We start from the raw sequence: 16,724 nt of genomic DNA, 5'->3' as shown, positions 1-16,724 counted from the left end.
ATGGCCAGCCTTCCTTCTTGTATGACACTTGACACTTCTGAGTTGATTTCAGAAGAGATAGTGTCATTTGGCGTGTAGGGGGCGCTATTGTTTGCCTATGGGGGGCGCTACAGCAACGTATCTCCGCAACCGTAAGTCGTAGAGACTCACGGATGGCGGCGTTGGAATCGGGGTGAAAAAGTACGCTAGTGGTGGGCGGAATCACGATTGCACCTTCCGTTTCCGAGATAAAAGCAATAATTATTGTGCTTGCTGACAAGCAAGGCACAATCTTGAAATCCCACATACTTATTATTATTGTGCTTGCTGACAGGCAAGGCACAATCTTGAAATCCCACATACTTATTATTATTGTGCTTGCTGACAGGCAAGGCACAATCTTGAAATCCCACATACTTATTATTATTATTATAGTTGCTATCCACTTTTTGTCCGACTAACAACGCCCCCAATTTTTGCGCCACATAGACATGCCAGATCTCAAAATGACCGGCTTATTGAGGACATGTATGCTATGACTTTGTTAAGGGTTTGTGAAAGCGGTTTGGCCGCAATTCGCCATTAAGCGCCATTTTTTTCCCCATTGACTTGCATGGGGTTTGGAAAAATCTTGCAAAATCTTGCAGTAAATTAGCTGTAATTCAGAAACCATAACAGCTAGAGCTACGAACCTTGGTAGGCAGGTGCACTGAGGGGTCTTTTACTATCCCCGAAAAAATTGCACCAATTGACCATATGGTGGCGCTATAACAGCCCTCCTTACCTTTTGGTCCATAACTTTTGAACCGTAGGGTTTATCATCAAAATTCTTTTTTCCCTGGATTCCTTGGATCCTCCCGCATCTACTCAACTAGGCCACGCCCATTTGCGTCTGACTAGATTTTCCGCCATTTTGCATTTTGTCCAAAACAGTTTTTTTGCGATTTCTCCTTGAAAGTTTGTCCAATCTTCACCAAACCAACGCACACATCATGTGGGGACTGTCCTGCACAACACTGATTTGGAAGTTTAAAAAAAAAACGCACCGTTGCGATATAATCCACTTCCAACTTTCTGTGGGTGGGGCCTATTTCACAAAGATCGTCCGATGCTAACCAAACTTGGTACAGGTGTGGAGGGATGTACTCTGAGCCTATATCAGAAGTATTTTGTCATTTAGCCTTTAGGGGGCGCTATAGCAGCATTCAGTGCCTGTCCCTTCTAAATGGTTTTATTTTGAAGGGCGGCAGGAAGTGCAGATTCATTCTCATTATGGCCAGCCTTCCTTCTTGTACTTGTCACTTGTCGCATGCACGCTATTATACAGACAACAGACACACCTATGCTTGTATCTCAGTGGGTATATCACTCATGGTCTCCCTCTCATTTGCATACTGTATGTTTTCAGCAGCTCCAACTCTTCTCTGTTAAAAACCAAATGCTAAAAGTGTACTGGAAACAGGAATCCGGTGAGATTTGACCAGATTAATAGAGCTAAAGAGCAGCTCTGAGCAGCAGCGTTGCATGTTGGGTAGAGCAGTGTTGCATCTTGGGTAGAGACAATGATATACACTTGTCGCCAACCATGGGAGGCCTGTCTGTTCTGTGACCTGCTGTGTTAATGTAGCATGGTAACATGTCCAGAAAACAATGAATGAACAAAATGAACTGAACCCATGGGTAAGTGTCACCACTTTGTGGTTGTTCATTTTATACAGCCAGCTGGGTTTGAAAACATAATGGAAGAGATAGCCTAGTGTGAATAGCCTAGTGTGAACGGAGGCTGTTAGCCACAACAACTGTGCCTTATAGGCTAACCTCAGCCAGCCAAAACAAACACCTTGTCCCCCTGGCGTTAGGACACACTGTTCATCAATGTTTGGGACTAGTTGCAACAAGCTAATTGAGCTAATGCTAGCGTTAGGCCAGCGTTTCTCAACTGGTGGGTAGCGTCGCGGGGCCGTTTTGATTGGGTCGCGGACTTTTACAGTACAGTACTTTTTTTTTTTTTTTAATTCAGATTATTGAAACTGGATTAGCCTGACCAGTTTCACTTGTTTAACAAGCTGAAGCATATGCTCTGCCTGTAATTCAAGAGAAGTCTGCCTTTTCATTTCATATTTAATTTTAGTTCAATTCAGATGATTGAAACTGGATTAGCATGGCCCCAGTTTTATTAAAAGTTATGACCAGTTTAACTAAAAAGCATATAGCCTGCCTGTGATTCAAGAAAAGTCTGCCTTTTATTTCATATTTCATACAGTTCAAATAAGACTTTCTGACCATGACCAGTTTGACTTGTTTAAATTTAAAAACATATAGGCCTGTAATTCAAGTCTGCCTTATTTCAATTGGTTTTTAGCCGTAGTTGCACTTCTGTTGCACTTTTTTGTTCATTTGACAGTGCATGAAGGCATTGTGTATTAAATAAATTCGCTATTTTTTGTGCAATAAATTTGAGTGGTTTAAAAAATAATCTGAAATTTGGGTCGCGACTTCATGACAAGGAAAATAGTGGGTCCTGAGGCTACACCAGTTGAGAACCACTGCGTTAGGCGTTAGTTAGCATGCTACCCAAGCAGCTTCTCTGGCTGACTGGACACATGACAACCGATCAGCAACTCTGTAACAAAACTAAAAGGGTAACATTACTTTGGTGACCAGGGACTATTATCAGTACATTTGACTTCTTACACTAACATAATGGAACATAGCCTACATTAGTTACTGGCTGATTAGATGCAGCCATTGATAGCTTTTCACTTGTGTGTTTGCAGCTCTGGTAAGCCTGCTAGTTTTGTAAACAGTTGTTGTCGCAACCATAAACATGAATGACACTACAAGGAATACTACTTCTCTGGAGGTTATCATGTCCTATTTTCCTTGAGACAGTTGGAGACATTTACAATACATGGTAATTATTGATGCTGTAGTTTGCAGGTAATGTAGTTTTAGATTGCAGAGATTGGGCTAGCCTTTTGTGTCTCTCTAGTAGGCTACAACCAGTCTGACTTCCCCACCTACCAAGTACTTCTACTCCAAAGTCCTTTTACTCACATAGGCACCCCCATAACTACTTAGTCCCCCTAGGTCCATGGGCAGGGATTTTGGAAGCCAGGCGGTGCATGGCGAGGACAGCAAGCACAATTACATTTTCGTTAGGAAATGTAGACCATCTAGTTATTATTATAGTTGCTATCCACTTTTTGTCCGACTAACAACGCCCCCAATTTTTGCGCCACATAGACATGCCAGATCTCAAAATGACCGGCTTATTGAGGACATGTATGCTATGACTTTGTTAAGGGTTTGTGAAAGCGGTTTGGCCACAATTCGCCATTAAGCGCCATTTTTTTCCCCATTGACTTGCATGGGGTTTGGAAAAATCTTGCAAAATCTTGCAGTAAATTAGCTGTAATTCAGAAACCATAACAGCTAGAGCTACGAACCTTGGTAGGCAGGTGCACTGAGGGGTCTTTTACTATCCCCGAAAAAATTGCACCAATTGACCATATGGTGGCGCTATAACAGCCCTCCTTACCTTTTGGTCCATAACTTTTGAACCGTAGGGTTTATCATCAAAATTCTTTTTTCCCTGGATTCCTTGGGTCCTCCCGCATCTACTCAACTAGGCCACGCCCATTTGCGTCTGACTAGATTTTCCGCCATTTTGCATTTTGTCCAAAACAGTTTTTTTGCGATTTCTCCTTGAAAGTTTGTCCAATCTTCACCAAACCAACGCACACATCATGTGGGGACTGTCCTGCACAACACTGATTTGGAAGTTTTAAAAAAAAACGCACCGTTGCGATATAATCCACTTCCAACTTTCTGTGGGTGGGGCCTATTTCACAAAGATCGTCCGATGCTAACCAAACTTGGTACAGGTGTGGAGGGATGTACTCTGAGCCTATATCAGAAGTATTTTGTCATTTAGCCTTTAGGGGGCGCTATAGCAGCATTCAGTGCCTGTCCCTTCTAAATGGTTTTATTTTGAAGGGCGGCAGGAAGTGCAGATTCATTCTCATTATGGCCAGCCTTCCTTCTTGTACTTGTCACTTGTCGCATGCACGCTATTATACAGACAACAGACACACCTATGCTTGTATCTCAGTGGGTATATCACTCATGGTCTCCCTCTCATTTGCATACTGTATGTTTTCAGCAGCTCCAACTCTTCTCTGTTAAAAACCAAATGCTAAAAGTGTACTGGAAACAGGAATCCGGTGAGATTTGACCAGATTAATAGAGCTAAAGAGCAGCTCTGAGCAGCAGCGTTGCATGTTGGGTAGAGCAGTGTTGCATCTTGGGTAGAGACAATGATATACACTTGTCGCCAACCATGGGAGGCCTGTCTGTTCTGTGACCTGCTGTGTTAATGTAGCATGGTAACATGTCCAGAAAACAATGAATGAACAAAATGAACTGAACCCATGGGTAAGTGTCACCACTTTGTGGTTGTTCATTTTATACAGCCAGCTGGGTTTGAAAACATAATGGAAGAGATAGCCTAGTGTGAATAGCCTAGTGTGAACGGAGGCTGTTAGCCACAACAACTGTGCCTTATAGGCTAACCTCAGCCAGCCAAAACAAACACCTTGTCCCCCTGGCGTTAGGACACACTGTTCATCAATGTTTGGGACTAGTTGCAACAAGCTAATTGAGCTAATGCTAGCGTTAGGCCAGCGTTTCTCAACTGGTGGGTAGCGTCGCGGGGCCGTTTTGATTGGGTCGCGGACTTTTACAGTACAGTACTTTTTTTTTTTTTTTAATTCAGATTATTGAAACTGGATTAGCCTGACCAGTTTCACTTGTTTAACAAGCTGAAGCATATGCTCTGCCTGTAATTCAAGAGAAGTCTGCCTTTTCATTTCATATTTAATTTTAGTTCAATTCAGATGATTGAAACTGGATTAGCATGGCCCCAGTTTTATTAAAAGTTATGACCAGTTTAACTAAAAAGCATATAGCCTGCCTGTGATTCAAGAAAAGTCTGCCTTTTATTTCATATTTCATACAGTTCAAATAAGACTTTCTGACCATGACCAGTTTGACTTGTTTAAATTTAAAAACATATAGGCCTGTAATTCAAGTCTGCCTTATTTCAATTGGTTTTTAGCCGTAGTTGCACTTCTGTTGCACTTTTTTGTTCATTTGACAGTGCATGAAGGCATTGTGTATTAAATAAATTCGCTATTTTTTGTGCAATAAATTTGAGTGGTTTAAAAAATAATCTGAAATTTGGGTCGCGACTTCATGACAAGGAAAATAGTGGGTCCTGAGGCTACACCAGTTGAGAACCACTGCGTTAGGCGTTAGTTAGCATGCTACCCAAGCAGCTTCTCTGGCTGACTGGACACATGACAACCGATCAGCAACTCTGTAACAAAACTAAAAGGGTAACATTACTTTGGTGACCAGGGACTATTATCAGTACATTTGACTTCTTACACTAACATAATGGAACATAGCCTACATTAGTTACTGGCTGATTAGATGCAGCCATTGATAGCTTTTCACTTGTGTGTTTGCAGCTCTGGTAAGCCTGCTAGTTTTGTAAACAGTTGTTGTCGCAACCATAAACATGAATGACACTACAAGGAATACTACTTCTCTGGAGGTTATCATGTCCTATTTTCCTTGAGACAGTTGGAGACATTTACAATACATGGTAATTATTGATGCTGTAGTTTGCAGGTAATGTAGTTTTAGATTGCAGAGATTGGGCTAGCCTTTTGTGTCTCTCTAGTAGGCTACAACCAGTCTGACTTCCCCACCTACCAAGTACTTCTACTCCAAAGTCCTTTTACTCACATAGGCACCCCCATAACTACTTAGTCCCCCTAGGTCCATGGGCAGGGATTTTGGAAGCCAGGCGGTGCATGGCGAGGACAGCAAGCACAATTACATTTTCGTTAGGAAATGTAGACCATCTAGTTATTATTATAGTTGCTATCCACTTTTTGTCCGACTAACAACGCCCCCAATTTTTGCGCCACATAGACATGCCAGATCTCAAAATGACCGGCTTATTGAGGACATGTATGCTATGACTTTGTTAAGGGTTTGTGAAAGCGGTTTGGCCACAATTCGCCATTAAGCGCCATTTTTTTCCCCATTGACTTGCATGGGGTTTGGAAAAATCTTGCAAAATCTTGCAGTAAATTAGCTGTAATTCAGAAACCATAACAGCTAGAGCTACGAACCTTGGTAGGCAGGTGCACTGAGGGGTCTTTTACTATCCCCGAAAAAATTGCACCAATTGACCATATGGTGGCGCTATAACAGCCCTCCTTACCTTTTGGTCCATAACTTTTGAACCGTAGGGTTTATCATCAAAATTCTTTTTTCCCTGGATTCCTTGGGTCCTCCCGCATCTACTCAACTAGGCCACGCCCATTTGCGTCTGACTAGATTTTCCGCCATTTTGCATTTTGTCCAAAACAGTTTTTTTGCGATTTCTCCTTGAAAGTTTGTCCAATCTTCACCAAACCAACGCACACATCATGTGGGGACTGTCCTGCACAACACTGATTTGGAAGTTTTAAAAAAAAACGCACCGTTGCGATATAATCCACTTCCAACTTTCTGTGGGTGGGGCCTATTTCACAAAGATCGTCCGATGCTAACCAAACTTGGTACAGGTGTGGAGGGATGTACTCTGAGCCTATATCAGAAGTATTTTGTCATTTAGCCTTTAGGGGGCGCTATAGCAGCATTCAGTGCCTGTCCCTTCTAAATGGTTTTATTTTGAAGGGCGGCAGGAAGTGCAGATTCATTCTCATTATGGCCAGCCTTCCTTCTTGTACTTGTCACTTGTCGCATGCACGCTATTATACAGACAACAGACACACCTATGCTTGTATCTCAGTGGGTATATCACTCATGGTCTCCCTCTCATTTGCATACTGTATGTTTTCAGCAGCTCCAACTCTTCTCTGTTAAAAACCAAATGCTAAAAGTGTACTGGAAACAGGAATCCGGTGAGATTTGACCAGATTAATAGAGCTAAAGAGCAGCTCTGAGCAGCAGCGTTGCATGTTGGGTAGAGCAGTGTTGCATCTTGGGTAGAGACAATGATATACACTTGTCGCCAACCATGGGAGGCCTGTCTGTTCTGTGACCTGCTGTGTTAATGTAGCATGGTAACATGTCCAGAAAACAATGAATGAACAAAATGAACTGAACCCATGGGTAAGTGTCACCACTTTGTGGTTGTTCATTTTATACAGCCAGCTGGGTTTGAAAACATAATGGAAGAGATAGCCTAGTGTGAATAGCCTAGTGTGAACGGAGGCTGTTAGCCACAACAACTGTGCCTTATAGGCTAACCTCAGCCAGCCAAAACAAACACCTTGTCCCCCTGGCGTTAGGACACACTGTTCATCAATGTTTGGGACTAGTTGCAACAAGCTAATTGAGCTAATGCTAGCGTTAGGCCAGCGTTTCTCAACTGGTGGGTAGCGTCGCGGGGCCGTTTTGATTGGGTCGCGGACTTTTACAGTACAGTACTTTTTTTTTTTTTTTAATTCAGATTATTGAAACTGGATTAGCCTGACCAGTTTCACTTGTTTAACAAGCTGAAGCATATGCTCTGCCTGTAATTCAAGAGAAGTCTGCCTTTTCATTTCATATTTAATTTTAGTTCAATTCAGATGATTGAAACTGGATTAGCATGGCCCCAGTTTTATTAAAAGTTATGACCAGTTTAACTAAAAAGCATATAGCCTGCCTGTGATTCAAGAAAAGTCTGCCTTTTATTTCATATTTCATACAGTTCAAATAAGACTTTCTGACCATGACCAGTTTGACTTGTTTAAATTTAAAAACATATAGGCCTGTAATTCAAGTCTGCCTTATTTCAATTGGTTTTTAGCCGTAGTTGCACTTCTGTTGCACTTTTTTGTTCATTTGACAGTGCATGAAGGCATTGTGTATTAAATAAATTCGCTATTTTTTGTGCAATAAATTTGAGTGGTTTAAAAAATAATCTGAAATTTGGGTCGCGACTTCATGACAAGGAAAATAGTGGGTCCTGAGGCTACACCAGTTGAGAACCACTGCGTTAGGCGTTAGTTAGCATGCTACCCAAGCAGCTTCTCTGGCTGACTGGACACATGACAACCGATCAGCAACTCTGTAACAAAACTAAAAGGGTAACATTACTTTGGTGACCAGGGACTATTATCAGTACATTTGACTTCTTACACTAACATAATGGAACATAGCCTACATTAGTTACTGGCTGATTAGATGCAGCCATTGATAGCTTTTCACTTGTGTGTTTGCAGCTCTGGTAAGCCTGCTAGTTTTGTAAACAGTTGTTGTCGCAACCATAAACATGAATGACACTACAAGGAATACTACTTCTCTGGAGGTTATCATGTCCTATTTTCCTTGAGACAGTTGGAGACATTTACAATACATGGTAATTATTGATGCTGTAGTTTGCAGGTAATGTAGTTTTAGATTGCAGAGATTGGGCTAGCCTTTTGTGTCTCTCTAGTAGGCTACAACCAGTCTGACTTCCCCACCTACCAAGTACTTCTACTCCAAAGTCCTTTTACTCACATAGGCACCCCCATAACTACTTAGTCCCCCTAGGTCCATGGGCAGGGATTTTGGAAGCCAGGCGGTGCATGGCGAGGACAGCAAGCACAATTACATTTTCGTTAGGAAATGTAGACCATCTAGTTATTATTATAGTTGCTATCCACTTTTTGTCCGACTAACAACGCCCCCAATTTTTGCGCCACATAGACATGCCAGATCTCAAAATGACCGGCTTATTGAGGACATGTATGCTATGACTTTGTTAAGGGTTTGTGAAAGCGGTTTGGCCACAATTCGCCATTAAGCGCCATTTTTTTCCCCATTGACTTGCATGGGGTTTGGAAAAATCTTGCAAAATCTTGCAGTAAATTAGCTGTAATTCAGAAACCATAACAGCTAGAGCTACGAACCTTGGTAGGCAGGTGCACTGAGGGGTCTTTTACTATCCCCGAAAAAATTGCACCAATTGACCATATGGTGGCGCTATAACAGCCCTCCTTACCTTTTGGTCCATAACTTTTGAACCGTAGGGTTTATCATCAAAATTCTTTTTTCCCTGGATTCCTTGGGTCCTCCCGCATCTACTCAACTAGGCCACGCCCATTTGCGTCTGACTAGATTTTCCGCCATTTTGCATTTTGTCCAAAACAGTTTTTTTGCGATTTCTCCTTGAAAGTTTGTCCAATCTTCACCAAACCAACGCACACATCATGTGGGGACTGTCCTGCACAACACTGATTTGGAAGTTTTAAAAAAAAACGCACCGTTGCGATATAATCCACTTCCAACTTTCTGTGGGTGGGGCCTATTTCACAAAGATCGTCCGATGCTAACCAAACTTGGTACAGGTGTGGAGGGATGTACTCTGAGCCTATATCAGAAGTATTTTGTCATTTAGCCTTTAGGGGGCGCTATAGCAGCATTCAGTGCCTGTCCCTTCTAAATGGTTTTATTTTGAAGGGCGGCAGGAAGTGCAGATTCATTCTCATTATGGCCAGCCTTCCTTCTTGTACTTGTCACTTGTCGCATGCACGCTATTATACAGACAACAGACACACCTATGCTTGTATCTCAGTGGGTATATCACTCATGGTCTCCCTCTCATTTGCATACTGTATGTTTTCAGCAGCTCCAACTCTTCTCTGTTAAAAACCAAATGCTAAAAGTGTACTGGAAACAGGAATCCGGTGAGATTTGACCAGATTAATAGAGCTAAAGAGCAGCTCTGAGCAGCAGCGTTGCATGTTGGGTAGAGCAGTGTTGCATCTTGGGTAGAGACAATGATATACACTTGTCGCCAACCATGGGAGGCCTGTCTGTTCTGTGACCTGCTGTGTTAATGTAGCATGGTAACATGTCCAGAAAACAATGAATGAACAAAATGAACTGAACCCATGGGTAAGTGTCACCACTTTGTGGTTGTTCATTTTATACAGCCAGCTGGGTTTGAAAACATAATGGAAGAGATAGCCTAGTGTGAATAGCCTAGTGTGAACGGAGGCTGTTAGCCACAACAACTGTGCCTTATAGGCTAACCTCAGCCAGCCAAAACAAACACCTTGTCCCCCTGGCGTTAGGACACACTGTTCATCAATGTTTGGGACTAGTTGCAACAAGCTAATTGAGCTAATGCTAGCGTTAGGCCAGCGTTTCTCAACTGGTGGGTAGCGTCGCGGGGCCGTTTTGATTGGGTCGCGGACTTTTACAGTACAGTACTTTTTTTTTTTTTTTTATTCAGATTATTGAAACTGGATTAGCCTGACCAGTTTCACTTGTTTAACAAGCTGAAGCATATGCTCTGCCTGTAATTCAAGAGAAGTCTGCCTTTTCATTTCATATTTAATTTTAGTTCAATTCAGATGATTGAAACTGGATTAGCATGGCCCCAGTTTTATTAAAAGTTATGACCAGTTTAACTAAAAAGCATATAGCCTGCCTGTGATTCAAGAAAAGTCTGCCTTTTATTTCATATTTCATACAGTTCAAATAAGACTTTCTGACCATGACCAGTTTGACTTGTTTAAATTTAAAAACATATAGGCCTGTAATTCAAGTCTGCCTTATTTCAATTGGTTTTTAGCCGTAGTTGCACTTCTGTTGCACTTTTTTGTTCATTTGACAGTGCATGAAGGCATTGTGTATTAAATAAATTCGCTATTTTTTGTGCAATAAATTTGAGTGGTTTAAAAAATAATCTGAAATTTGGGTCGCGACTTCATGACAAGGAAAATAGTGGGTCCTGAGGCTACACCAGTTGAGAACCACTGCGTTAGGCGTTAGTTAGCATGCTACCCAAGCAGCTTCTCTGGCTGACTGGACACATGACAACCGATCAGCAACTCTGTAACAAAACTAAAAGGGTAACATTACTTTGGTGACCAGGGACTATTATCAGTACATTTGACTTCTTACACTAACATAATGGAACATAGCCTACATTAGTTACTGGCTGATTAGATGCAGCCATTGATAGCTTTTCACTTGTGTGTTTGCAGCTCTGGTAAGCCTGCTAGTTTTGTAAACAGTTGTTGTCGCAACCATAAACATGAATGACACTACAAGGAATACTACTTCTCTGGAGGTTATCATGTCCTATTTTCCTTGAGACAGTTGGAGACATTTACAATACATGGTAATTATTGATGCTGTAGTTTGCAGGTAATGTAGTTTTAGATTGCAGAGATTGGGCTAGCCTTTTGTGTCTCTCTAGTAGGCTACAACCAGTCTGACTTCCCCACCTACCAAGTACTTCTACTCCAAAGTCCTTTTACTCACATAGGCACCCCCATAACTACTTAGTCCCCCTAGGTCCATGGGCAGGGATTTTGGAAGCCAGGCGGTGCATGGCGAGGACAGCAAGCACAATTACATTTTCGTTAGGAAATGTAGACCATCTAGTTATTATTATAGTTGCTATCCACTTTTTGTCCGACTAACAACGCCCCCAATTTTTGCGCCACATAGACATGCCAGATCTCAAAATGACCGGCTTATTGAGGACATGTATGCTATGACTTTGTTAAGGGTTTGTGAAAGCGGTTTGGCCACAATTCGCCATTAAGCGCCATTTTTTTCCCCATTGACTTGCATGGGGTTTGGAAAAATCTTGCAAAATCTTGCAGTAAATTAGCTGTAATTCAGAAACCATAACAGCTAGAGCTACGAACCTTGGTAGGCAGGTGCACTGAGGGGTCTTTTACTATCCCCGAAAAAATTGCACCAATTGACCATATGGTGGCGCTATAACAGCCCTCCTTACCTTTTGGTCCATAACTTTTGAACCGTAGGGTTTATCATCAAAATTCTTTTTTCCCTGGATTCCTTGGGTCCTCCCGCATCTACTCAACTAGGCCACGCCCATTTGCGTCTGACTAGATTTTCCGCCATTTTGCATTTTGTCCAAAACAGTTTTTTTGCGATTTCTCCTTGAAAGTTTGTCCAATCTTCACCAAACCAACGCACACATCATGTGGGGACTGTCCTGCACAACACTGATTTGGAAGTTTTAAAAAAAAACGCACCGTTGCGATATAATCCACTTCCAACTTTCTGTGGGTGGGGCCTATTTCACAAAGATCGTCCGATGCTAACCAAACTTGGTACAGGTGTGGAGGGATGTACTCTGAGCCTATATCAGAAGTATTTTGTCATTTAGCCTTTAGGGGGCGCTATAGCAGCATTCAGTGCCTGTCCCTTCTAAATGGTTTTATTTTGAAGGGCGGCAGGAAGTGCAGATTCATTCTCATTATGGCCAGCCTTCCTTCTTGTACTTGTCACTTGTCGCATGCACGCTATTATACAGACAACAGACACACCTATGCTTGTATCTCAGTGGGTATATCACTCATGGTCTCCCTCTCATTTGCATACTGTATGTTTTCAGCAGCTCCAACTCTTCTCTGTTAAAAACCAAATGCTAAAAGTGTACTGGAAACAGGAATCCGGTGAGATTTGACCAGATTAATAGAGCTAAAGAGCAGCTCTGAGCAGCAGCGTTGCATGTTGGGTAGAGCAGTGTTGCATCTTGGGTAGAGACAATGATATACACTTGTCGCCAACCATGGGAGGCCTGTCTGTTCTGTGACCTGCTGTGTTAATGTAGCATGGTAACATGTCCAGAAAACAATGAATGAACAAAATGAACTGAACCCATGGGTAAGTGTCACCACTTTGTGGTTGTTCATTTTATACAGCCAGCTGGGTTTGAAAACATAATGGAAGAGATAGCCTAGTGTGAATAGCCTAGTGTGAACGGAGGCTGTTAGCCACAACAACTGTGCCTTATAGGCTAACCTCAGCCAGCCAAAACAAACACCTTGTCCCCCTGGCGTTAGGACACACTGTTCATCAATGTTTGGGACTAGTTGCAACAAGCTAATTGAGCTAATGCTAGCGTTAGGCCAGCGTTTCTCAACTGGTGGGTAGCGTCGCGGGGCCGTTTTGATTGGGTCGCGGACTTTTACAGTACAGTACTTTTTTTTTTTTTTTAATTCAGATTATTGAAACTGGATTAGCCTGACCAGTTTCACTTGTTTAACAAGCTGAAGCATATGCTCTGCCTGTAATTCAAGAGAAGTCTGCCTTTTCATTTCATATTTAATTTTAGTTCAATTCAGATGATTGAAACTGGATTAGCATGGCCCCAGTTTTATTAAAAGTTATGACCAGTTTAACTAAAAAGCATATAGCCTGCCTGTGATTCAAGAAAAGTCTGCCTTTTATTTCATATTTCATACAGTTCAAATAAGACTTTCTGACCATGACCAGTTTGACTTGTTTAAATTTAAAAACATATAGGCCTGTAATTCAAGTCTGCCTTATTTCAATTGGTTTTTAGCCGTAGTTGCACTTCTGTTGCACTTTTTTGTTCATTTGACAGTGCATGAAGGCATTGTGTATTAAATAAATTCGCTATTTTTTGTGCAATAAATTTGAGTGGTTTAAAAAATAATCTGAAATTTGGGTCGCGACTTCATGACAAGGAAAATAGTGGGTCCTGAGGCTACACCAGTTGAGAACCACTGCGTTAGGCGTTAGTTAGCATGCTACCCAAGCAGCTTCTCTGGCTGACTGGACACATGACAACCGATCAGCAACTCTGTAACAAAACTAAAAGGGTAACATTACTTTGGTGACCAGGGACTATTATCAGTACATTTGACTTCTTACACTAACATAATGGAACATAGCCTACATTAGTTACTGGCTGATTAGATGCAGCCATTGATAGCTTTTCACTTGTGTGTTTGCAGCTCTGGTAAGCCTGCTAGTTTTGTAAACAGTTGTTGTCGCAACCATAAACATGAATGACACTACAAGGAATACTACTTCTCTGGAGGTTATCATGTCCTATTTTCCTTGAGACAGTTGGAGACATTTACAATACATGGTAATTATTGATGCTGTAGTTTGCAGGTAATGTAGTTTTAGATTGCAGAGATTGGGCTAGCCTTTTGTGTCTCTCTAGTAGGCTACAACCAGTCTGACTTCCCCACCTACCAAGTACTTCTACTCCAAAGTCCTTTTACTCACATAGGCACCCCCATAACTACTTAGTCCCCCTAGGTCCATGGGCAGGGATTTTGGAAGCCAGGCGGTGCATGGCGAGGACAGCAAGCACAATTACATTTTCGTTAGGAAATGTAGACCATCTAGTTATTATTATAGTTGCTATCCACTTTTTGTCCGACTAACAACGCCCCCAATTTTTGCGCCACATAGACATGCCAGATCTCAAAATGACCGGCTTATTGAGGACATGTATGCTATGACTTTGTTAAGGGTTTGTGAAAGCGGTTTGGCCACAATTCGCCATTAAGCGCCATTTTTTTCCCCATTGACTTGCATGGGGTTTGGAAAAATCTTGCAAAATCTTGCAGTAAATTAGCTGTAATTCAGAAACCATAACAGCTAGAGCTACGAACCTTGGTAGGCAGGTGCACTGAGGGGTCTTTTACTATCCCCGAAAAAATTGCACCAATTGACCATATGGTGGCGCTATAACAGCCCTCCTTACCTTTTGGTCCATAACTTTTGAACCGTAGGGTTTATCATCAAAATTCTTTTTTCCCTGGATTCCTTGGGTCCTCCCGCATCTACTCAACTAGGCCACGCCCATTTGCGTCTGACTAGATTTTCCGCCATTTTGCATTTTGTCCAAAACAGTTTTTTTGCGATTTCTCCTTGAAAGTTTGTCCAATCTTCACCAAACCAACGCACACATCATGTGGGGACTGTCCTGCACAACACTGATTTGGAAGTTTTAAAAAAAAACGCACCGTTGCGATATAATCCACTTCCAACTTTCTGTGGGTGGGGCCTATTTCACAAAGATCGTCCGATGCTAACCAAACTTGGTACAGGTGTGGAGGGATGTACTCTGAGCCTATATCAGAAGTATTTTGTCATTTAGCCTTTAGGGGGCGCTATAGCAGCATTCAGTGCCTGTCCCTTCTAAATGGTTTTATTTTGAAGGGCGGCAGGAAGTGCAGATTCATTCTCATTATGGCCAGCCTTCCTTCTTGTACTTGTCACTTGTCGCATGCACGCTATTATACAGACAACAGACACACCTATGCTTGTATCTCAGTGGGTATATCACTCATGGTCTCCCTCTCATTTGCATACTGTATGTTTTCAGCAGCTCCAACTCTTCTCTGTTAAAAACCAAATGCTAAAAGTGTACTGGAAACAGGAATCCGGTGAGATTTGACCAGATTAATAGAGCTAAAGAGCAGCTCTGAGCAGCAGCGTTGCATGTTGGGTAGAGCAGTGTTGCATCTTGGGTAGAGACAATGATATACACTTGTCGCCAACCATGGGAGGCCTGTCTGTTCTGTGACCTGCTGTGTTAATGTAGCATGGTAACATGTCCAGAAAACAATGAATGAACAAAATGAACTGAACCCATGGGTAAGTGTCACCACTTTGTGGTTGTTCATTTTATACAGCCAGCTGGGTTTGAAAACATAATGGAAGAGATAGCCTAGTGTGAATAGCCTAGTGTGAATGGAGGCTGTTAGCCACAACAACTGTGCCTTATAGGCTAACCTCAGCCAGCCAAAACAAACACCTTGTCCCCCTGGCGTTAGGACACACTGTTCATCAATGTTTGGGACTAGTTGCAACAAGCTAATTGAGCTAATGCTAGCGTTAGGCCAGCGTTTCTCAACTGGTGGGTAGCGTCGCGGGGCCGTTTTGATTGGGTCGCGGACTTTTACAGTACAGTACTTTTTTTTTTTTTTTAATTCAGATTATTGAAACTGGATTAGCCTGACCAGTTTCACTTGTTTAACAAGCTGAAGCATATGCTCTGCCTGTAATTCAAGAGAAGTCTGCCTTTTCATTTCATATTTAATTTTAGTTCAATTCAGATGATTGAAACTGGATTAGCATGGCCCCAGTTTTATTAAAAGTTATGACCAGTTTAACTAAAAAGCATATAGCCTGCCTGTGATTCAAGAAAAGTCTGCCTTTTATTTCATATTTCATACAGTTCAAATAAGACTTTCTGACCATGACCAGTTTGACTTGTTTAAATTTAAAAACATATAGGCCTGTAATTCAAGTCTGCCTTATTTCAATTGGTTTTTAGCCGTAGTTGCACTTCTGTTGCACTTTTTTGTTCATTTGACAGTGCATGAAGGCATTGTGTATTAAATAAATGCGCTATTTTTTGTGCAATAAATTTGAGTGGTTTAAAAAATAATCTGAAATTTGGGTCGCGACTTCATGACAAGGAAAATAGTGGGTCCTGAGGCTACACCAGTTGAGAACCACTGCGTTAGGCGTTAGTTAGCATGCTACCCAAGCAGCTTCTCTGGCTGACTGGACACATGACAACCGATCAGCAACTCTGTAACAAAACTAAAAGGGTAACATTACTTTGGTGACCAGGGACTATTATCAGTACATTTGACTTCTTACACTAACATAATGGAACATAGCCTACATTAGTTACTGGCTGATTAGATGCAGCCATTGATAGCTTTTCACTTGTGTGTTTGCAGCTCTGGTAAGCCTGCTAGTTTTGTAAACAGTTGTTGTCGCAACCATAAACATGAATGACACTACAAGGAATACTACTTCTCTGGAGGTTATCATGTCCTATTTTCCTTGAGACAGTTGGAGACATTTACAATACATGGTAATTATTGATGCTGTAGTTTGCAGGTAATGTAGTTTTAGATTGC

This window comes from Poromitra crassiceps (genome assembly GCF_964638095.1).
Source record: "Poromitra crassiceps genome assembly, chromosome: 2".
NCBI classification, from domain to species: Eukaryota; Metazoa; Chordata; class Actinopteri; order Beryciformes; family Melamphaidae; genus Poromitra; species Poromitra crassiceps.
Note: the sequence above shows the minus strand (reverse complement) of the source record.